General features: G+C 37.0%; 1 pseudogene; it reads right to left on the bottom strand.

Annotated features, from left to right (window-relative positions):
• LOC147299263 (uncharacterized) overlaps positions 1 to 11,538 on the bottom strand; it is a 25,214-nt pseudogene extending 13,676 nt beyond the window's left edge.
• Positions 11,539 to 17,861: the final 6,323 nt, after the last annotated feature.

Raw genomic sequence — 17,861 nt, 5'->3', positions numbered from 1 at the left:
GACCTAATTTAAAAAACTACATTTAAATTTAGTAATTCAATTGAAATATTATATAGTTTTCATGCTATACTAAAAAAATTATTAAAATTTAATATTTAATCCTAATTTTCTAAAAGGTATATCATGTAATGCTACTTGATTTTTTAAGCAGCCTTTAATTATCTGACAAAAATAAAAAATAAAAACAGCAGCCTTTAATTATTGGGGTTGCTACACTCCTGCGATTTGATTTAGGCCAGGCGTCATGTCCCCCAATGTACCGAAGAATAATTTTCTTTTTTGCACATCCTAGATATTGTGACATTTGCCATTACATGCATAATTTGATCAGTAGTGCTAGGTATACCACATTTTTATACCATAATTTCATACCACCTTATGTGGCAACTTACATGGCATTCATACATTGGATACTAAAAAATAAAAAGAAAAACCCAAAAAGAAAAAGAAAAACTCTGTCCAATAAAGTAATGACACGTGAGATGGTATAAGAATGTGGTATAAGAAATGTGGTAAGTATAGCATTATTCTAATTTGATATTTAAAGTTTAGAATTGACTTTTAATATTTCTATTGTTACTCACTCTTTAAACTACCTATTCCTAACTAGAAGATATTAAGAAGTGGAAGCTTAGGTGTTACATTATATAATATATTTGGTGGTCTAAGTTGGGATGGGTGGCAGTAAAGCTGGATATTGCACTTTAAGTGAAAATTTGGACAAAAGGACAATATTGATGTGTTGTAGTAAAGATGAAAGACCACATTATGTGAAAATACATTTTAGAATCAAATTGATATTTGAGTGAAAAGTAAGAGATCATTTGTGATAAAAAGCCTATTTTTAATATTACAAATTAGTTAATAAACTTTTTTAAAATAGCATGATAGTCAATTATTGACCAAAACGAAATTAAGAGAAATTAAGAGAAATTAAGTGAATTAACAATCGGACAAAAAACAAAAATGAATTTATGGATTCTGCCACGACAAAATCTTGTATGGGGCATGCTCCAGTGCGGTAGCTCTCACATGAGGTGGGATCCACATGGTAAAAAGGAATTTATGGATTCTGCCACGACTAAATCTTGTATGGGGCGTGCCCCAGTGCGGCAGCTCTCATTCTGCCACTGTGCTGACATGTTGCTGATGTCAACAATGTCCAATTTTTAAAAAGTACATATAAGTCAATAATAATCACATTTTTTTTTTAATTAGAAACTATCACACAATTGCTGTTTTTAGTTGGTAATTATGTGACAATTATCGTTTTTTAATTGGTAATTGTGTGACAACTGTTACCGTTTTTCGTTTTTTAATTGGTAATTAACTATTACATAGTTATCATTTTTAAACTTGGTGACTGTGTGACAGTCACCATTTTTAAAATTGAATCAAACTATTTTTGAAGGGCAGGATAGTAATTTAACATGAAGAATAGTACGTATAGGGCTGTTCAAATTGGGCTGGCAGATTGACTGTCATGTAATTTACAAATATGTGCAAGTGACTATATATTATGGGAACCTAAATTGTATTTTGACTATTATAAAATTTTTAAATATTTTATTGATTTATTTGTAAATTGCTATATATTTTTTTTATAAATAGCAACGTAAACATAACTATATATATAGGAAGCTTATTAAGGATGTCCTTATTTAAGAATAATGAAGATATTTTATTACGGGCCTATAATTTATTGATTGATCGAAACCGTTCATATTTTAGGACATCTTTCAAGATCATTTATGCAAAAAATTAGCCAAATTGAAAACGTTTTAGCCATTTAATTATCATCAACATCATTTTAATATTATTTGACGGGCTGTAATTGTCTACAAACAATTTGACTAATTTGATTGATTTAGAGATTATCCTTAAGAAGAGACCTAAGAAATAGACGGTTTCAATTATTGAACTGAACTTTTGGGTAATCCCCATAAAATATGATCTCACTTTTCTAAAAATGAGGATATCTTTACTTGAAATTCTCTATCTCTATATATATAGTTATTGTGAGGCATCTAAAACTTTTGGATGTGCGGTATTATAACTTGAACATGAGTTACAATTCACTTATATATGGCTGTGAAGATGAAAAACATGTATAATGCGAACTTCTATCTGTTATAGTTAAGCATGAGACACGTCTACATACATTGAAGCATTTATATGAGAGTCCTTGGTTTTGTATTGATATTGGAGTTTTAAAATCAAATGCAAGTGTTTGGCATGCAATCCAACAATTTCAATATCAATACTCTCTTTCTTAGAGTTATTTTACAATACAAATTTGTAATCTATGAATCACATTATACATTAAAGGAAAAATGTGATTCGTCACAATATTCGAAGACTAAAAGAATATTTGTTTAACATAAGGTTGTATTGCTGAGTTTTTCTAGTTTTCCCATGCTTTAAGACATATAAGGCTAAAATGTCCCTGTAAATATTTAATTAAAAAATAAAGCAAGAACTTTGATGATCACCATACAGTGTGATATGAAAGGATGAGACTAGGTACATGCTTAATTTTCAGCCCATTCGCCACACCCTTTGAAAGATCAGACTAATTAACGACTTTTACTTAGTTGCTAGTCAATGTGCATAATCATACTATATAACAATCAGAAAAACTCTAGCTGCCACTCCAAAAGAAAAAACTCTTTCTTCTCCTCAACCTATCCATAGGAGAGGGGCGGCCCTTGTGTTCTTACAGACTGCTCCTCCCCTCGCCCCTCTATCCTTTGTTTTTCTTTTTCTTTTTCTGTGTTTTTTATTTTTATCCTTTCGGATACTCTCCTCCCAATAAGTGAAAGCGTTTCCATCTCTCATTGCGAGAGTTTCTCCTGCTAAACACTTTTGTAGTTTTGTTGGCTTGCCTACGGAGTATGTTAGTAGTAATTATCCAACACAAAAAGGTATATCATGTAATGCTACTTGATTTTTTAAGCAGCCTTTAATCATCTGACCAAAAAAAATAAAAACAGCAGCCTTTAAGTAATGATCAAATTGGGGTCGCTACACTCCTGTGATTTGATTTAGGGCAGGCGTCATGCCCCCAATCAAGGTATTAAATTTTGAAATTTTCGGTGAAAATTGCCAAAAATTTCGTTTTTTTAGGAATCTGAAATTGAAACACATGTTTGATAATTTTTCGTGAAGACTTCGGCCAAATTTATCGAAATTTTCCTATTTTCTATTTTATCCAACTTCAAAAATTTACCAAAAATAGCTTGAAACTCCAAATAATTCACCGAAAAATTCTATGGACTCGTATTGATGAGTACTAATTTCCTATGATCTCAAAATAGTCAAATTGCTTTCAAAAAAATTATGAAAAATCCTACTCTCATCATTTAATTCTAAAAATAATAATCATCGCCAAATTCTTGAATTTTCATTTTCTAAAATTCATTTCCACACAAATAAGCTCTAAAACCACAACCAAAGGTCTAAGTTAGTTAAAATAAACTTAAAGAAATTTCTAATTCCTTTAAACAAACCTTAAAACAAGTTTAAAAAATTTAAGTAACAAAATTATCATAAGCCAAAATTTGAGTTGTTACACTCAGTGAAGACAAAGCTTGGCTAGGTGAGAGGGACGGGAAAAAAGGAAGGAAAGATAAAATATAAAAAAAATTGTAGAGAGAGGCACGGGGAAAAAATTAAAGAAAGAAAAAAATTTTTATAAAAAAAAAAAAAAAAGAAAAAAGGAGGGGGGGTTTGGGGCCTTTGGGCAATTGGAAAGAAAAAAAAAAGTCTGGGATTTCGTTTAGTTATTTTAAACCTTAAACTCTAATACATTTCTATATAAAAAAATAATTAAAAGTATCATAAAGGGTCTAAAACCTAATATCCTAAAGAATATAGAGTATATAGGGTTTAATGTATAAATTATAGAATATAAAGAGTATTAGGGTATATAGAGTATATAGAGTATTAGGGTTTAGATTTTAGTGTATAATTAAATTATATAATATAAAGAAGATACTAATTTTATTTAACAGTATTTGCTACAGCGCATTATATTCACCTTATATCACATAAAACCTACTATATAATTTGATTTCTTCAATGTTCTTTATCAATTTAGTAGATAATATGTTAAATAAACATATGGTAAAGTTTCATTAAAAATTTCCGTATTTTGATAGCAATTTTCATCGGTTCCGTCTAATTTTTGTTGAAATTTAAAAATCTTCGAAATTTTCATTGAAATTTTCGTCGAAATTTCCATCTAAATTTCCTCGAAATCTGAAATTTAATTATTTGCCCCCAATGTACCGAAGAATAATTTTCTTTTTTGCACATCCTAGATATTGTGACATTTGCCAGTTCATGCATAATTTGATATTTAAAGTTTAGAATTGACTTTTAATATTTCTATTGTTACTCACTCTTTAAACTACCTATTCCTAACTAGAAGATATTAAGAAGTGGAAGCTTAGGTGTTACATTATATAATATAGGCTCAAATACATTTATATCCACTAACTATAGGGTCCATTTCAAGTTGGTCCATGAACAATTAATATTTCAAATTTCCCCATTAACTATAGGGTTCATTTCAAGTTAGTCCACGAACTATAAAACATTTCAAATTTTCCCATTAACTATAGGGTTCATTTCAAGTTGTTCCACTAACAAAAAACATACAGAATGGTAGACAAAATCAGGTTGACAAAAAAACCGAACCAAACCGGATTATTTATATATATAATTTTTTGTTTATTAAATAAAAGTTATATATTTTGAATAAAAAAGGTATAAGGTGTTTTTGGAACATGCTTAGTTCAAACCCATGACCACTTGAGGAGAGTGAAAGTGTGAATTCTCACTACACCATTTAGTCACTTATGATATTTAAGTATATGCAATATATTTATAGGCATACTGATACTTGAAATATAATAATTTATAAAATTATAATTGGTATTCTATACTATAACCTTATACACTAAACCATAAAGTCTGAAACCTTATACCTTAAAAATTAACCCTATACTCTAATAATTTTAGTATATAAATTATAAATTATAGTTTTGGACTTTTAGTAATATGTTTACAATAAAGAAACTATATAATATAAACTAGTAGAATTTTTAGACTTTTTGCAATGATAATATTTAAATAGAGACCTAAAATAATATCTTAAAAAAAAGGAATGATAGATAAACTATATTTAATTTTATAAATTATTATATTTCAAGTATCAGTATGCCTATAAATATATTGCATGTACTTGAATTTCATAAATGATTAAGTGGTGTAGTGAGAATTCATACTTTGACTCTCCTCACAAGGTCATGGGTTCAAATCCCAACATGTGCAAAAAACAACTTACATCTTTTTTATTCAATATATATAACTTTTATATAATATAAATATATATAAATAATCCAGTTCGGTTCGATTTTTTTGTCAACCCGATTTTGTCTACCATTCTGTATGTTTTTTGTTAGTTCATGGACCAACTTGAAATAAACCCTATAGTTAATGGAGAAATTTGAAATGTTTTATAGTTCGTAGACCAACTTGAAATGAACCCTATAGTTAATGGGAAAATTTGAAATGTTTTATAATTCGTGGACCAACTTGAAATGAACCCTATAATTGGTGGATGTAATGTACTTGAGTCTATAATATATATGGTGGTCTAAGTTGGGATGGGTGGCAGTAAAGCTGGATATTGCACTTTAAGTGAAAATTTGGACAAAAGGACAATATTGATGTGTTGTAGTAAAGATGAAGGACCACATTGAGTGAAAATACACTTTAAGAATCAAATTGATATTTGAGTGAAAATTGAGAGATCATTTGTGATAAAAAGCCTATTTTTAATATTACAAATTAGTTAATGAACTTTTTTAAAATAGCATGATAGTCAATTATTGACCAAAACGAAATTAAGAGAAATTATGTGAATTAACAACCGGACAAAAAACAAAAAGGAATTTACGGAAACTGCCACTGTGCTGACATGTGGCTGATGTCAACAATGTCCAATTTTTAAAAAGTACATATAAGTCAATAATAATCACTTTTTTTTTTTTAATTGGTAACTATCACACAATTGCCGTTTTTAGTTGGTAATCATGTGACAATTATCGTTTTTTATTGGTAATTGTGTGACAACTGTTACCGTTTTCCGTTTTTTAATTGGTAATTAACTATTACATAGTTACTATTTTTAAACTTGGTGATTGTGTGACAGTCACCATTTTTAAAATTGAATCAAACTATTTTTGAAGGGCAAGTTAGTAATTTAACATGAGGAATAGTACGTATAGGGCTGTCCAAATTGGGCTGGGCACATTGACTGTTATGTAATTTACAAATATGTGCAAGTGACTATATATTATGGGAACCCAAATTGTATTTTGACTATTATAAAATTTTTAAATATTTTTATTGATTTATTTGTAATTTGCTATATTATTTTTCTTATAAATAGCAACGTAAACATAACTATATATATAGGAAGCTTATTAAGGATGTCCTTATTTAAGAATAATGATGATATTTTATTACGGGCCTATAATTCATTGATTGATCGAAACTGTTCATAGTTTAGGATATCTTTCAAGATCATTTATGCAAAAAATTAGTTAAATTGAAAACGTTTTAGCCATTTAATTATCATCAACATCATTTTAATATTATTTGACGGGCGTATTTGTCTACAAACAATTTGACTAATTTGATTGATTTAGAGATGATCCTTAAGAAGAGACCAAAGAAATAGATGGTTTCAATTATTGGAGAGAACTTTTGGGTAATCCCCATAAAATATGATCTCAATTTTCTAAAAATGAGGATATCTTTACTTGAAATTCTCTATCTCTATATATATAGTTATTGTGAGGCATCTAAAACTTTTGGATGTGCGATATTATAACTTGAACATGAGTTCCAATTCACATATATATGGCTGTGAAGATGAAAACCATGTATAATGCGAACTTCGATCTGTTATAGTTAAGCATGAGACACGTCTACATACATTGAAGCATTTATATGAGAGTCCTTTGTTTTGTATTGATATTGGAGTTTTAAAATCAAATGCAAGTGTTTGGCATGCAATCCAACAACTTCAATATCAATACTCTCTTTCTTAGAGTTATTTTACAATACAAATTTGTAATCTAAGAATCACATTATACATTAAAGGAAAAATGTGATTCGTCACAATATTCGAAGACTAAAAGAATAGTTGTTTAATGTTGATGCAAATTTCCGTAAGAAAGTTACAACAACTTAGGGGTAGTGACCTGGCTGATCCAAAGTCCTGCTGGATGATGATGATGTGATCTTCCTGTAGACAAACACAAGATCAAAGGAGATGGACCGGTGTGGTACCAGCCAAACACGCTCCGATGATGAAGTCAGTGATGTGTGTTTGATGGTGTTTGAATGGAAGTGAGGAAGAACATGTGATGAACTTGGGAGAATGGAAAGAACAAGGCAAATGTTCTGGGTTTATTCTCAGCAAGTCCAAGTGTGTTTTTGGTAAGCCAAAGTTTGTGCAAGTGTTTGCTTTGTGATGGCTGGATGGGTGGTGATTCTGGCTTTGTGCATATAAGTTGGTTTATATAGACAAGGGAAGGTGTGGAGAGTAAGTTACCTGCATGTGATTGAGTGGCTGAGAGAGATCCACGCGTTCGGTCATAACTAGTAGCATGCACAGCTACTCACCTCCTTTGCATTCAATGCTGCATTGAATGCAAGGATGGAAGATCAGGTGGAATGCCCCAATAGTCATGGCTGTGAGCTGGAATGTCTTATCTGTCAGAGAGTCACGTCAGGTGCACTTGAGTATGGCGGTTCGTCCCAACGTGATCTTCTTTAGGATGGCGGTGGGAGGCCGAGCCGATCCGAACACATGTCCTCACGTGTAGACGTGAAACCCATGTGTGATCGGATCAGATTTAGACAAGTCGGCCAAGCCGATTAGGTAGGTAGTGCAGTGATCCTCTCAAGTGAAATCCGGCCGCAACTAGGTTCTGAGATGACGATCACCAAAGCCGAGCCGATCCGAACTGGGAATGGAATGGACTGAGTTGATGTGGTGATGTGGAGATCCACGTCTGATCGTGATCGGTCATTGGTCCGGGCCGAGCCGAACCAATGGTTGAGATGATCAGGTGGTGACAAGATTGTCGAAGCACGTCTGATCGTGATCGGTCATTGGGCCGGGCCGAGCCGAACCAATGGTTTGAGATGATCAGGGGGTGACAAGATTGTCAAAGCACGTCTGATCGTGATCGGTCATTGGTCCGGGCCGAGCCGAACCAATGGTTGAGATGATCAGGTGGTGACAAGATTGTCGAAGCATGTCTGATCGTGATCGGTCATTGGTCCGGGCCGAGCTGAACCAATGGTTGAGATGATCAGGTGGTGACAAGATTGTCGAAGCACGTCTGATCGTGATCGGTCATTGGTCCGGACTGAGCCAAACCAATGGTTGAGATGATCAGGTGGTGACAAGATTGTTGAAGCACGTCTGATCGTGATCGGTCATTGGGCCGGGCCGAGCCGAACCAATGGGTGAGATGATCAGGTGGTGACAAGATTGTCGAAGCACGTCTGATCGTGATCGGTCATTGGGCCGGGCCGAGCCGAACCAATGGTCGAGGTGTGACTGGAGAAAAATGATCTCCAGATCCGAGCCGAACTGATGGTGCCGAAAAAGATGATCTCTCGAATTCCTAGTGGATCCCAATGTCGGTTCGGATCGGATATGGGTAACCCGGAGGTAAGAGCCGATCTCAGATGTACATGTTGTTGGCATTTGCTGAGCTAAGATGATGACACAGATGGCTGGGTCTGACCAAGTTGACTATCAAAGAGTCTGAACAAAAATGGGACCTGGTGTGCCACGTGTTGGTCTGTGTTTGGCCATTGAATCCATGTGGATTTATCCACAAACAGGAGTCCCCTAACTTCCGGTCCGAGCAGACTTGTGATGGATTGGAAGTTGAAAAAAGGTGATGACCTGTAAGAAGTGACATTCGGCCTGACTTGGCTATTATGATAAAATGCAATGATAATTCCCAACTTGTTTTCGGATAAGCCTGATGTGCATGATGAAAATAAGTAGAAACTATAAATCCCTGATGATCTCAGATGGGTTTGATGTGTCCATTGAGATATTAGGAATTTTGTTTTTGAGAAAAAATATTCAAACTTACTTTCAGATCGGCTCGGTATGTACGATGAAAGTTTGAGTTTGAGGGTATATTTTTCTTTTTGGAAATATCCTGTCGAACGTTAGGACTGTAGAAAGTCACTTCGGCTCGGACAGGGGTTTTTATAGACCTGATGAGTCTTTTTCTGTTGGGCGCCGGGACTGTGGCCAGTCGCTCCGGCTTGGACCAGGTGTTTTTATAGACCTGATGAGTCTTTTCCTGTTGGGCGCCGGGACTGTGACCAGTCGCTCCGGCTTGGACCAGGTGTTTTTATAGACCTGATGAGTCTTTTCCTGTTGGGCGCCGGGACTGTGGCCAGTCACTCCGGCTTGGACCAGGTGTTTTTAGCTTCAAAATCTGAGAATCAAAGTGGATCTAGATGTGTTCATCTATATTTGTCGAAAGAAGATCAGATCGGACAGTCCCCGATCTTGATCAAGTCAGAGGAAATGTTTAGAACACCATTGTAGAACCAGGCAAACACTTTAGTATTTGTGCGTAGGTATGTAAGTGCGTTTGAGCACTGAGCCGAGCTGATCTGAGTCTTGAGCCGATCCGAACAGGTTGGTCCGATTTCTCCTCGACAAAACCGGGACTTCTTCCCAATCCCTAATAAGGAGAGGCCGAACCGATCAGGCAGATAATGCAGTAATCCCTTCAAGTGAAATCCGGCTGTGACTAGGATTTGAAATGATGATCACCAAAGCCGAGCCGAGCCGAGCTGGGATAACCAAGAAAGGATGAACACTCAATTCTTAGAATATCCTCAGATCGGGTCGGATTGGATGTGGGGGATCCGCCGGGATGATCCGACCTGATCTGAAGGGCCAGAGGCGAAGTCGAAGGTCTTAGCCCTCAACCAATATGAGCATCTCTGGTTTCAACGGTGTTGGTGGTCCTCCTTGGGTCAGTGATCTTCACCCTTAGGGCTCCGGTCAGGAATTGATTAATCTTGTCAGCTCGGGCGAGAGTCTCTATTGCGTCACGAAGAGAGTAGCAGTTGTTCGTGACGTGACCATGGTTGGAATGGTACCTACAATAGATATCTTCCTTGATTTTGTCCTGAGGTGGACCTCGAATCTCCTTAGGGACCGGGAGCAGATCCTTGATTTTGGAAAAGATATCCTCCAAGCTTGTGTCTCAAGGTACTGGACGTAACGAGGCTCCCCGCTTAGGAGTTGGCTTGACTCCGCAGTTTTGGTCTTCTTCCCCTGAGACAGGCGATTAGGGTATGAGGTTTCTTCCTCCTTCCGCTTGGGAGTTGACTGGTTGGTTTTCAGTGCTTCCACTTGAGCGTTCCACTCTTCAGCTCGAGCCCATTTGGTGGCTTCAGCGGAGAGCTCGTCGTAGGTGGATGAAGGGTTCCTCATCAGATGGGAGCGGAGTCCCCCGGCGAGCAGACCTTGTATAAGAGCGTTCTTAGCCGATCTGTCGTCGCAATCATCACACTTCGTGTATTCGATGTTGAAGCGGATCAGATAGGTCTTAAGGCTCTCCCCTTGATGAGTGACATATCGTTCAAGTTGTAGAGTCGTTCGGATACAACCCGATATCTCGTCAGGAAGGCTCTCCGGAGATCGGAGAAAGAGTCAATGGAGTTCGGCTGGAGAGTTCGAAACCACCCCCGAGCCGATCCCTTCAAGGTTGAAGGGAAGATTCTGCACTTCGTGGCCTCAGATGCCTGGCGGGCCTCCATGGCATATCTGAAGCTGTCAAGATGATCGTAGGGATCTCTAGTCCCGTCGTACTGATCCATCTTGGGGGGTTTTGTATCCCGGGAGACCTCAGCATCCATGATCCTGCTGGTATATGGGAGGGGGAGCTCTTCCCCGTGATCGGTTCTACCGATGTACCCCCTGGAGACCTCGACTTGGCCGAGCCGATCGTGGACACTCCGGATTTGGCTTTGTACAAGGGTCCGGACCAAATTTTCCACGTCGGGAGTGGTCGGCTCGGCATGATTCTCCCCCGAGCGCTCGGTTCGATCACCGAGTCTCTCGCTCACTGGTTGGCGGGTGATCCTTTCACTGAGTGGACGACGGTCGGACATGACCATAGTATCCCCCAATCGCTCCGCGGCGGATCGTCTCCCCGAATGAGTGTCCGATGTGGAGGGGCCTTGACTGGTGGCGGGACCAAGTCTGCTTCTGACTGGCACCCTGGGTTCAGTCGAACCAGTTGGGTTGACATCCCCCAACCTGGATCGGATTGGAGGTCGTTGATCCGTGCCCGGCTCGGCACGGTCTCCTCCCAGACCTTCGGGAGAGTGTTTCCTGAAGGCCGCCTGCTTCTGCTGGAGGAGGCGGTGGGCTTTCAAGAACTCGGCCTGCTCAGCCGGAGGCATGTCCTCGAAGCCCGGAAATATGTGATCCGCACTTTCCCGAGCCGACCGGTCGTCCACGTCGGCTGGGGAGCTTTGCCGAGAAGGAGACGGTGAGAAGACTTCCTGCTCGGCTCGGGTCTGGCGCGATCGGAAACCTGATCCCTCACTGTTCTCGAGCTGAGCACGATGGCGTGCAAGTTCCCCGGCCAGCTCGGCCTGTTTTGCGAGCAGCTCATTATTCTGCTTCAGGAGTACATTCTCAGCGGCTAGATGTCGCTGGCTCTCCTTAAGGAGTTTGTGAGCAGCCCTGATTTTTGAGGGACCCTTGGGTTTTGGTGTCCTGGGGAGTTGTGCTCCCCTCGTCTTCTCAGGTGTCTCAGGCTGATGTTGTTCATCATTCTGAGACGCCCCTGAAGAAGAACTGCTGTCACGAAAGATGGTAGCCATGATGACTTGTGTGAAGGAAGAGCTTAGCACACGCAGTGATGAACGCAACGGCTGAAGTCGATCCTCCCACAGACGGCGCCAATCTGTTGATGCAACTTTCCGTAAGAAAGTTACAACAACTTAGGGGTAGTGACCTGGCTGATCCAAAGTCCTGCTGGATGATGATGATGTGATCTTCCTGTAGACAAACACAAGATCAAAGGAGATGGACCGGTGTGGTACCAGCCAAACACGCTCCGATGATGAAGTCAGTGATGTGTGTTTGATGGTGTTTGAATGGAAGTGAGGAAGAACATGTGATGAACTTGGGAGAATGGAAAGAACAAGGCAAATGTTCTGGGTTTATTCTCAGCAAGTCCAAGTGTGTTTTTGGTAAGCCAAAGTTTGTGCAAATGTTTGCTTTGTGATGGCTGGATGGGTGGTGATTCTGGCTTTGTGCATATAAGTTGGTTTATATAGACAAGGGAAGGTGTGGAGAGTAAGTTACCTGCATGTGATTGAGTGGCTGAGAGAGATCCACGCGTTCGGTCATAACTAGTAGCATGCACAGCTACTCACCTCCTTTGCATTCAATGCTGCATTGAATGCAAGGATGGAAGATCAGGTGGAATGCCCCAATAGTCATGGCTGTGAGCTGGAATGTCTTATCTGTCAGAGAGTTACGTCAGGTGCACTTGAGTATGGCGGTTCGTCCCAACGTGATCTTCTTTAGGATGGCGGTGGGAGGCCGAGCCGATCCGAACACATGTCCTCACGTGTAGACGTGAAACCCATGTGTGATCGGATCGGATTTAGACAAGTCGGCCAAGCCGATTAGGTAGGTAGTGCAGTGATCCTCTCAAGTGAAATCCGGCCGCAACTAGGTTCTGAGATGACGATCACCAAAGCCGAGCCGATCCGAACTGGGAATGGAATGGACTGAGTTGATGTGGTGATGTGGAGATCCACGTCTGATCGTGATCGGTCATTGGTCCGGGCCGAGCCGAACCAATGGTTGAGATGATCAGGTGGTGACAAGATTGTCGAAGCACGTCTGATCGTGATCGGTCATTGGGCCGGGCCGAGCCGAACCAATGGTTTGAGATGATCAGGGGGTGACAAGATTGTCAAAGCACGTCTGATCGTGATCGGTCATTGGTCCGGGCCGAGCCGAACCAATGGTTGAGATGATCAGGTGGTGACAAGATTGTCGAAGCACGTCTGATCGTGATCGGTCATTGGTCCGGGCCGAGCCGAACCAATGGTTGAGATGATCAGGTGGTGACAAGATTGTCGAAGCACGTCTGATCGTGATCGGTCATTGGTCCGGACCGAGCCGAACCAATGGTTGAGATGATCAGGTGGTGACAAGATTGTTGAAGCACGTCTGATCGTGATCGGTCATTGGGCCGGGCCGAGCCGAATCAATGGTTGAGATGATCAGGTGGTGACAAGATTGTCGAAGCACGTCTGATCGTGATCGGTCATTGGGCCGGGCCGAGCCGAACCAATGGTCGAGGTGTGACTGGAGAAAAATGATCTCCAGATCCGAGCCGAACTGATGGTGCCGAAAAAGATGATCTCTCGAATTCCTAGTGGATCCCAATGTCGGTTCGGATCGGATATGGGTAACCCGGAGGTAAGAGCCGATCTCAGATGTACATGTTGTTGGCATTTGCTGAGCTAAGATGATGACACAGATGGCTGGGTCTGACCAAGTTGACTATCAAAGAGTCTGAGCAAAAATGGGACCTGGTGTGCCACGTGTTGGTCTGTGTTTGGCCATTGAATCCATATGGATTTATCCACAAACATTTAACATAAGGTTGTATTGCTGAGTTTTTCTAGTTTTCCCATGCTTTAAGACATATAAGGCTAAAATGTCCCTGTAAATATTTAATTAAAAAAATAAAGCAAGAACTTTGATGATCACCATACAGTGTGATATGAAAGGATGAGACTAGGTACATGCTTAATTTTCAGCCATTCGCCACACCCTTTGAAAGATGAGACTAACGACGTTTACTTAGTTGCTAGTTAATGTGAATAATCATACTATATAAACAAGTTATTAACAACTGTACCCAAATCAAATTTTTGGATAAGCAAAGCTTGACTTTGTGGACTACACTTCTTACTTACTCCACTTCTATCAAATATCAACCTATCATGCATCAAAACCATATAAAGCATGTTTGATTAAAAAAAATTAAAAAGAAATTTGAAAGAGTACGTGTTTATCTTTAATTCAAACTTCAAAGCACATCCTAGTGTACGTACATCATTTGATATCTAAAGTTTCGAATTTGCTTTTGAAATTTCTAATGTAACTCATTTTATACAATTCATCGTAATCCAATGTCTCAACTATCTATTCCTAACTAGAAGATATTATTAAGTGGGAAGATTAGGTGTTACATTATTAATGATTTCCTTATCTATGGTGGTCTTTGTTGAGCTGGGTGGCAATTAAGTTTGTTAATGATTTCCTTATTAATGCAGCGTGGATATGTAGGTCAGTAGGTCGTAAAATTTTTATTAATTAATATCATTTGTTATAAATGGCAGCGTGCTGAATCTAATTATATATAGTGATCCTTCTAATGTGAGATCTTTCATTTAAAAGTAAATAAATGATTGTTTATGGGGCTTATTCCATATTGTAATTTGACAATAGAAGCTATTAATTTTTTAAGTCTCATTTTAAGGATTAACTGCAAAAAAATTGATAAATTATAAATTATTTAACCGTTTGATCAAAGAGTCCTCATTTCAAGTATTTGTCGAAGACATTATATATGCTCATCAATTTATTTGATCAAAATTAGATATCCTAATGATTTTCAATTTGTATACTTTTTTGCATAAATGATTTTTGATCATAGAGACCTACAAAATGGATGGTTCAGATCATTAAAATACAATATAGAATGAGCCTCATGAGAGATCCCTTAAATGAAATTATGTAAAAAATTCCTTAACGGAAGGGGTTATCTAACTATATATGTATATATATATAGATAATTAGGATTAAATACCAAATCCCAATAATGTTTTGGTATAGCATGAATACCATATAATATTTCAATTGAACTACTAAATTTAAATGTAGTTTTTTAGATTAGGTTACAAATATGTTGGCCCCTTTGATTTGAGCCTTTTCCATCTGACATTTTTGTCCTTTGGCCCACATATGATGAGTGTTAATTAAAATTTATAAGGTTTTGACAAAATTGCCCTTGAGGCTTTTATATTATCTTGAAATTTGATAATGTAGTCTCAACTTCACATTTAGTTGTGATCGTACGACACTCATAACTTCAAATTTAGTTGTAACTGAACAACAGTCGACACATTTAAGTTGTAAGATAGTCACAGTTAAATTGTGACTTAATTGAATTTTTTTTAAAGAAATTATACAACAATATAGTATAAATAGAGATCAAAAACATACTTTTACTCAAAATAATACATAGTATAATGGTGTGAGTTCTCTTTTTCAATTTACCAAGACAGTCACAGTTAAGTTGTGACTGGATTGATTTTTGTTTTAATACAATATAGTATAAATTAATGTAATATTTGTGATGTAATCAAGGAATAAAATTTTAGGTTTCGAGGAAATTTCGATGGAAATTTCGACAAAAATTTCGAAGATTTTTAAATTTCGACAGAAATTAGACGGAAACGACGGAAATTGCTATCAAAATACGGAAATTTTGAATGAAACTTTACCATATGTTTATTTAACATATTATCTTCTACATTGATAAAAAACATTGAAGAAACCAAATTATATAGTTGGTTTCATGTGATATAAGATGAATATAATGCGCGCTAGAGGCAAATACTGTTAAAAAAATAGTGCACTAATTAATAATTACATAAATTTGATTGAACAAACACCTCAGAGTTTGTGTAATTTATTTTCCAGTTTTCATAAATGAAAAGAACTTTTCAGAGCTTTGGATTGTTGTTATTTGTGCTTGTTTGAAGTTGTTCCATTATTACTTTCATTGGAAATTTCAAGGACGAAATTCTTTGAAGGGGGATAGATTGTGAGACCCTGTATTTTTCCAAGTTTTATTTTGAAAAATATTTGAAAGATTTTAAAAATTTATTTGAGAAATAAAATATTTTAGATTAATTTTATAATTTTTGTTTTGAATTAGTTTAACCCGTTTTTTGACTTTTTGAACTATTGGGCTTTTGACTTCAATTTGTGGCATACAAACATGTGAGCGCAAAGTGTGCATCAATCGGAACTACGGTTTGAGAGATATGAGCAGTTGAAATGATGGACATTTTTGTAAATTTATAAACATAAATTTTAAAAACCCAAAATCAAATTTTTTATGTTAATTTCTCTCTCCACATTATTATTTACGCAACCCACTACCCATTACCCACCACCTGATCTCATTCTCTCCTCCTTTTCTCTTTTTTTTTTTTTTTCCTTCTCCTTTTTTTTTTTTCTTCTTCCTTTCTCTCATTTCCTCCTTCAGTAACTCCATGTCTGCGCCGACCACTAGCCCACCCTCTTTCTTTCTATCTATCTATCTATCTATCTATCTATCTCTCTCTCTCTCTCTCTCTCTCTCTCTCTCTCTCTCTCTTAGTATCGCCATACTCACCTGCGCCGACCACCAGTCCACCCTCATCTCTTTCTCCCTGCTCTCGCCCCCTGTCGTCGCCCCCTGCCGCCGAAACCCACCAAAACCTAGGCCCTCCTCTATTCCTCCACATCTTCAGCTCCTCCCAAATCGCAGCCTCCTCAAAACCCAGAAAATCCCACTCAACCGAAAACTTCACCGAAATTTCAAGAATTTCAGCGAAATTATCGAAATTTCGGCTAAATCATCGAAATCCAGAAGAAATTTTGTTGGTTTAGTGTTAAAATTTCCATACCTCAAAAAATAGAAAATTTCGACGAATTTTTTGAAATTTAAATCCTTGGATGTAATATTATTTTTATTTTTTTTATTGTTATGGCATGTGATGTAATATTTGTAAATTTTAATACTTTTTACTTTATTATTTTATTTGACTTTTCAATTAATACCTAATCTAAAATGCTATTTAATTTTGGGATTAATGTCATTTTGCTCCCCAGACTATTACACATGTATCAGTTTGCTCCCCAGACTTCTAATTTGGAAAATTAAGGACCCTGACTTTTTCAGTTTTGCCAATTAAGGTTATTCCGTCAATTTATACATTTTTCATCTAAAATGTCGAGATGATCAAGCAAAATTTAGCAAGAAATAAAAGAGGAAAAATGATGCATGAGGAAAAAATGATAAGATCTAATTGGAAGGGACCATTTTGCCCTCAAAGATTTGGATAAAAAATGTGTAAATTGACAAAAGAACCTCAATTGGCAAAATTGAAAAAGTCAGAGTCCTTAATTTTCCAAATTAGAAGTCTGGGGAGCAAACTGATACAAGTGTAATAGTCGGGGGAGCAAAATGGTATTAATCCCTTTAATTTTAGTACCTAAACTAAAAAATTATTAAAATTTTAGTAACTATATATATATATAATTAGGATTAATATATATTGTGACACCCATCTTAAAATATTATATGTAAGATTCTCTAATTTTAACAAGAGTGGCCATCCATATATGGTTATGAAGATAATAAAAATATATAACGATAACTTCTCTTATAGTTAAACATGAAAAATGTAAGCATTACAAGAGATGTATATCTTGTAATGATATACAGCCCCATTCCATTAAGAGATTTTTTAAATAAATATATTTAAAGGATGTCTTGTGGGGTCCATTCTATATTGTATTTTAACCATTCGAACCATTTATGTTGTAGGTCTCTATTGAAGGATCATTTTTTGCAAAAAATTAGACAAATCATAAACTATTAAGATATCTAATTTTGATAAAATAAATCGACAAA

The sequence above is a fragment of the Dryas octopetala genome, chromosome 1 (assembly GCF_963921425.1).
Source record: "Dryas octopetala chromosome 1, drDryOcto1.1, whole genome shotgun sequence".
Classification (NCBI taxonomy): Eukaryota; Viridiplantae; Streptophyta; class Magnoliopsida; order Rosales; family Rosaceae; genus Dryas; species Dryas octopetala.
Note: the sequence above shows the minus strand (reverse complement) of the source record. Positions and strands in the feature narration are given on the sequence as shown.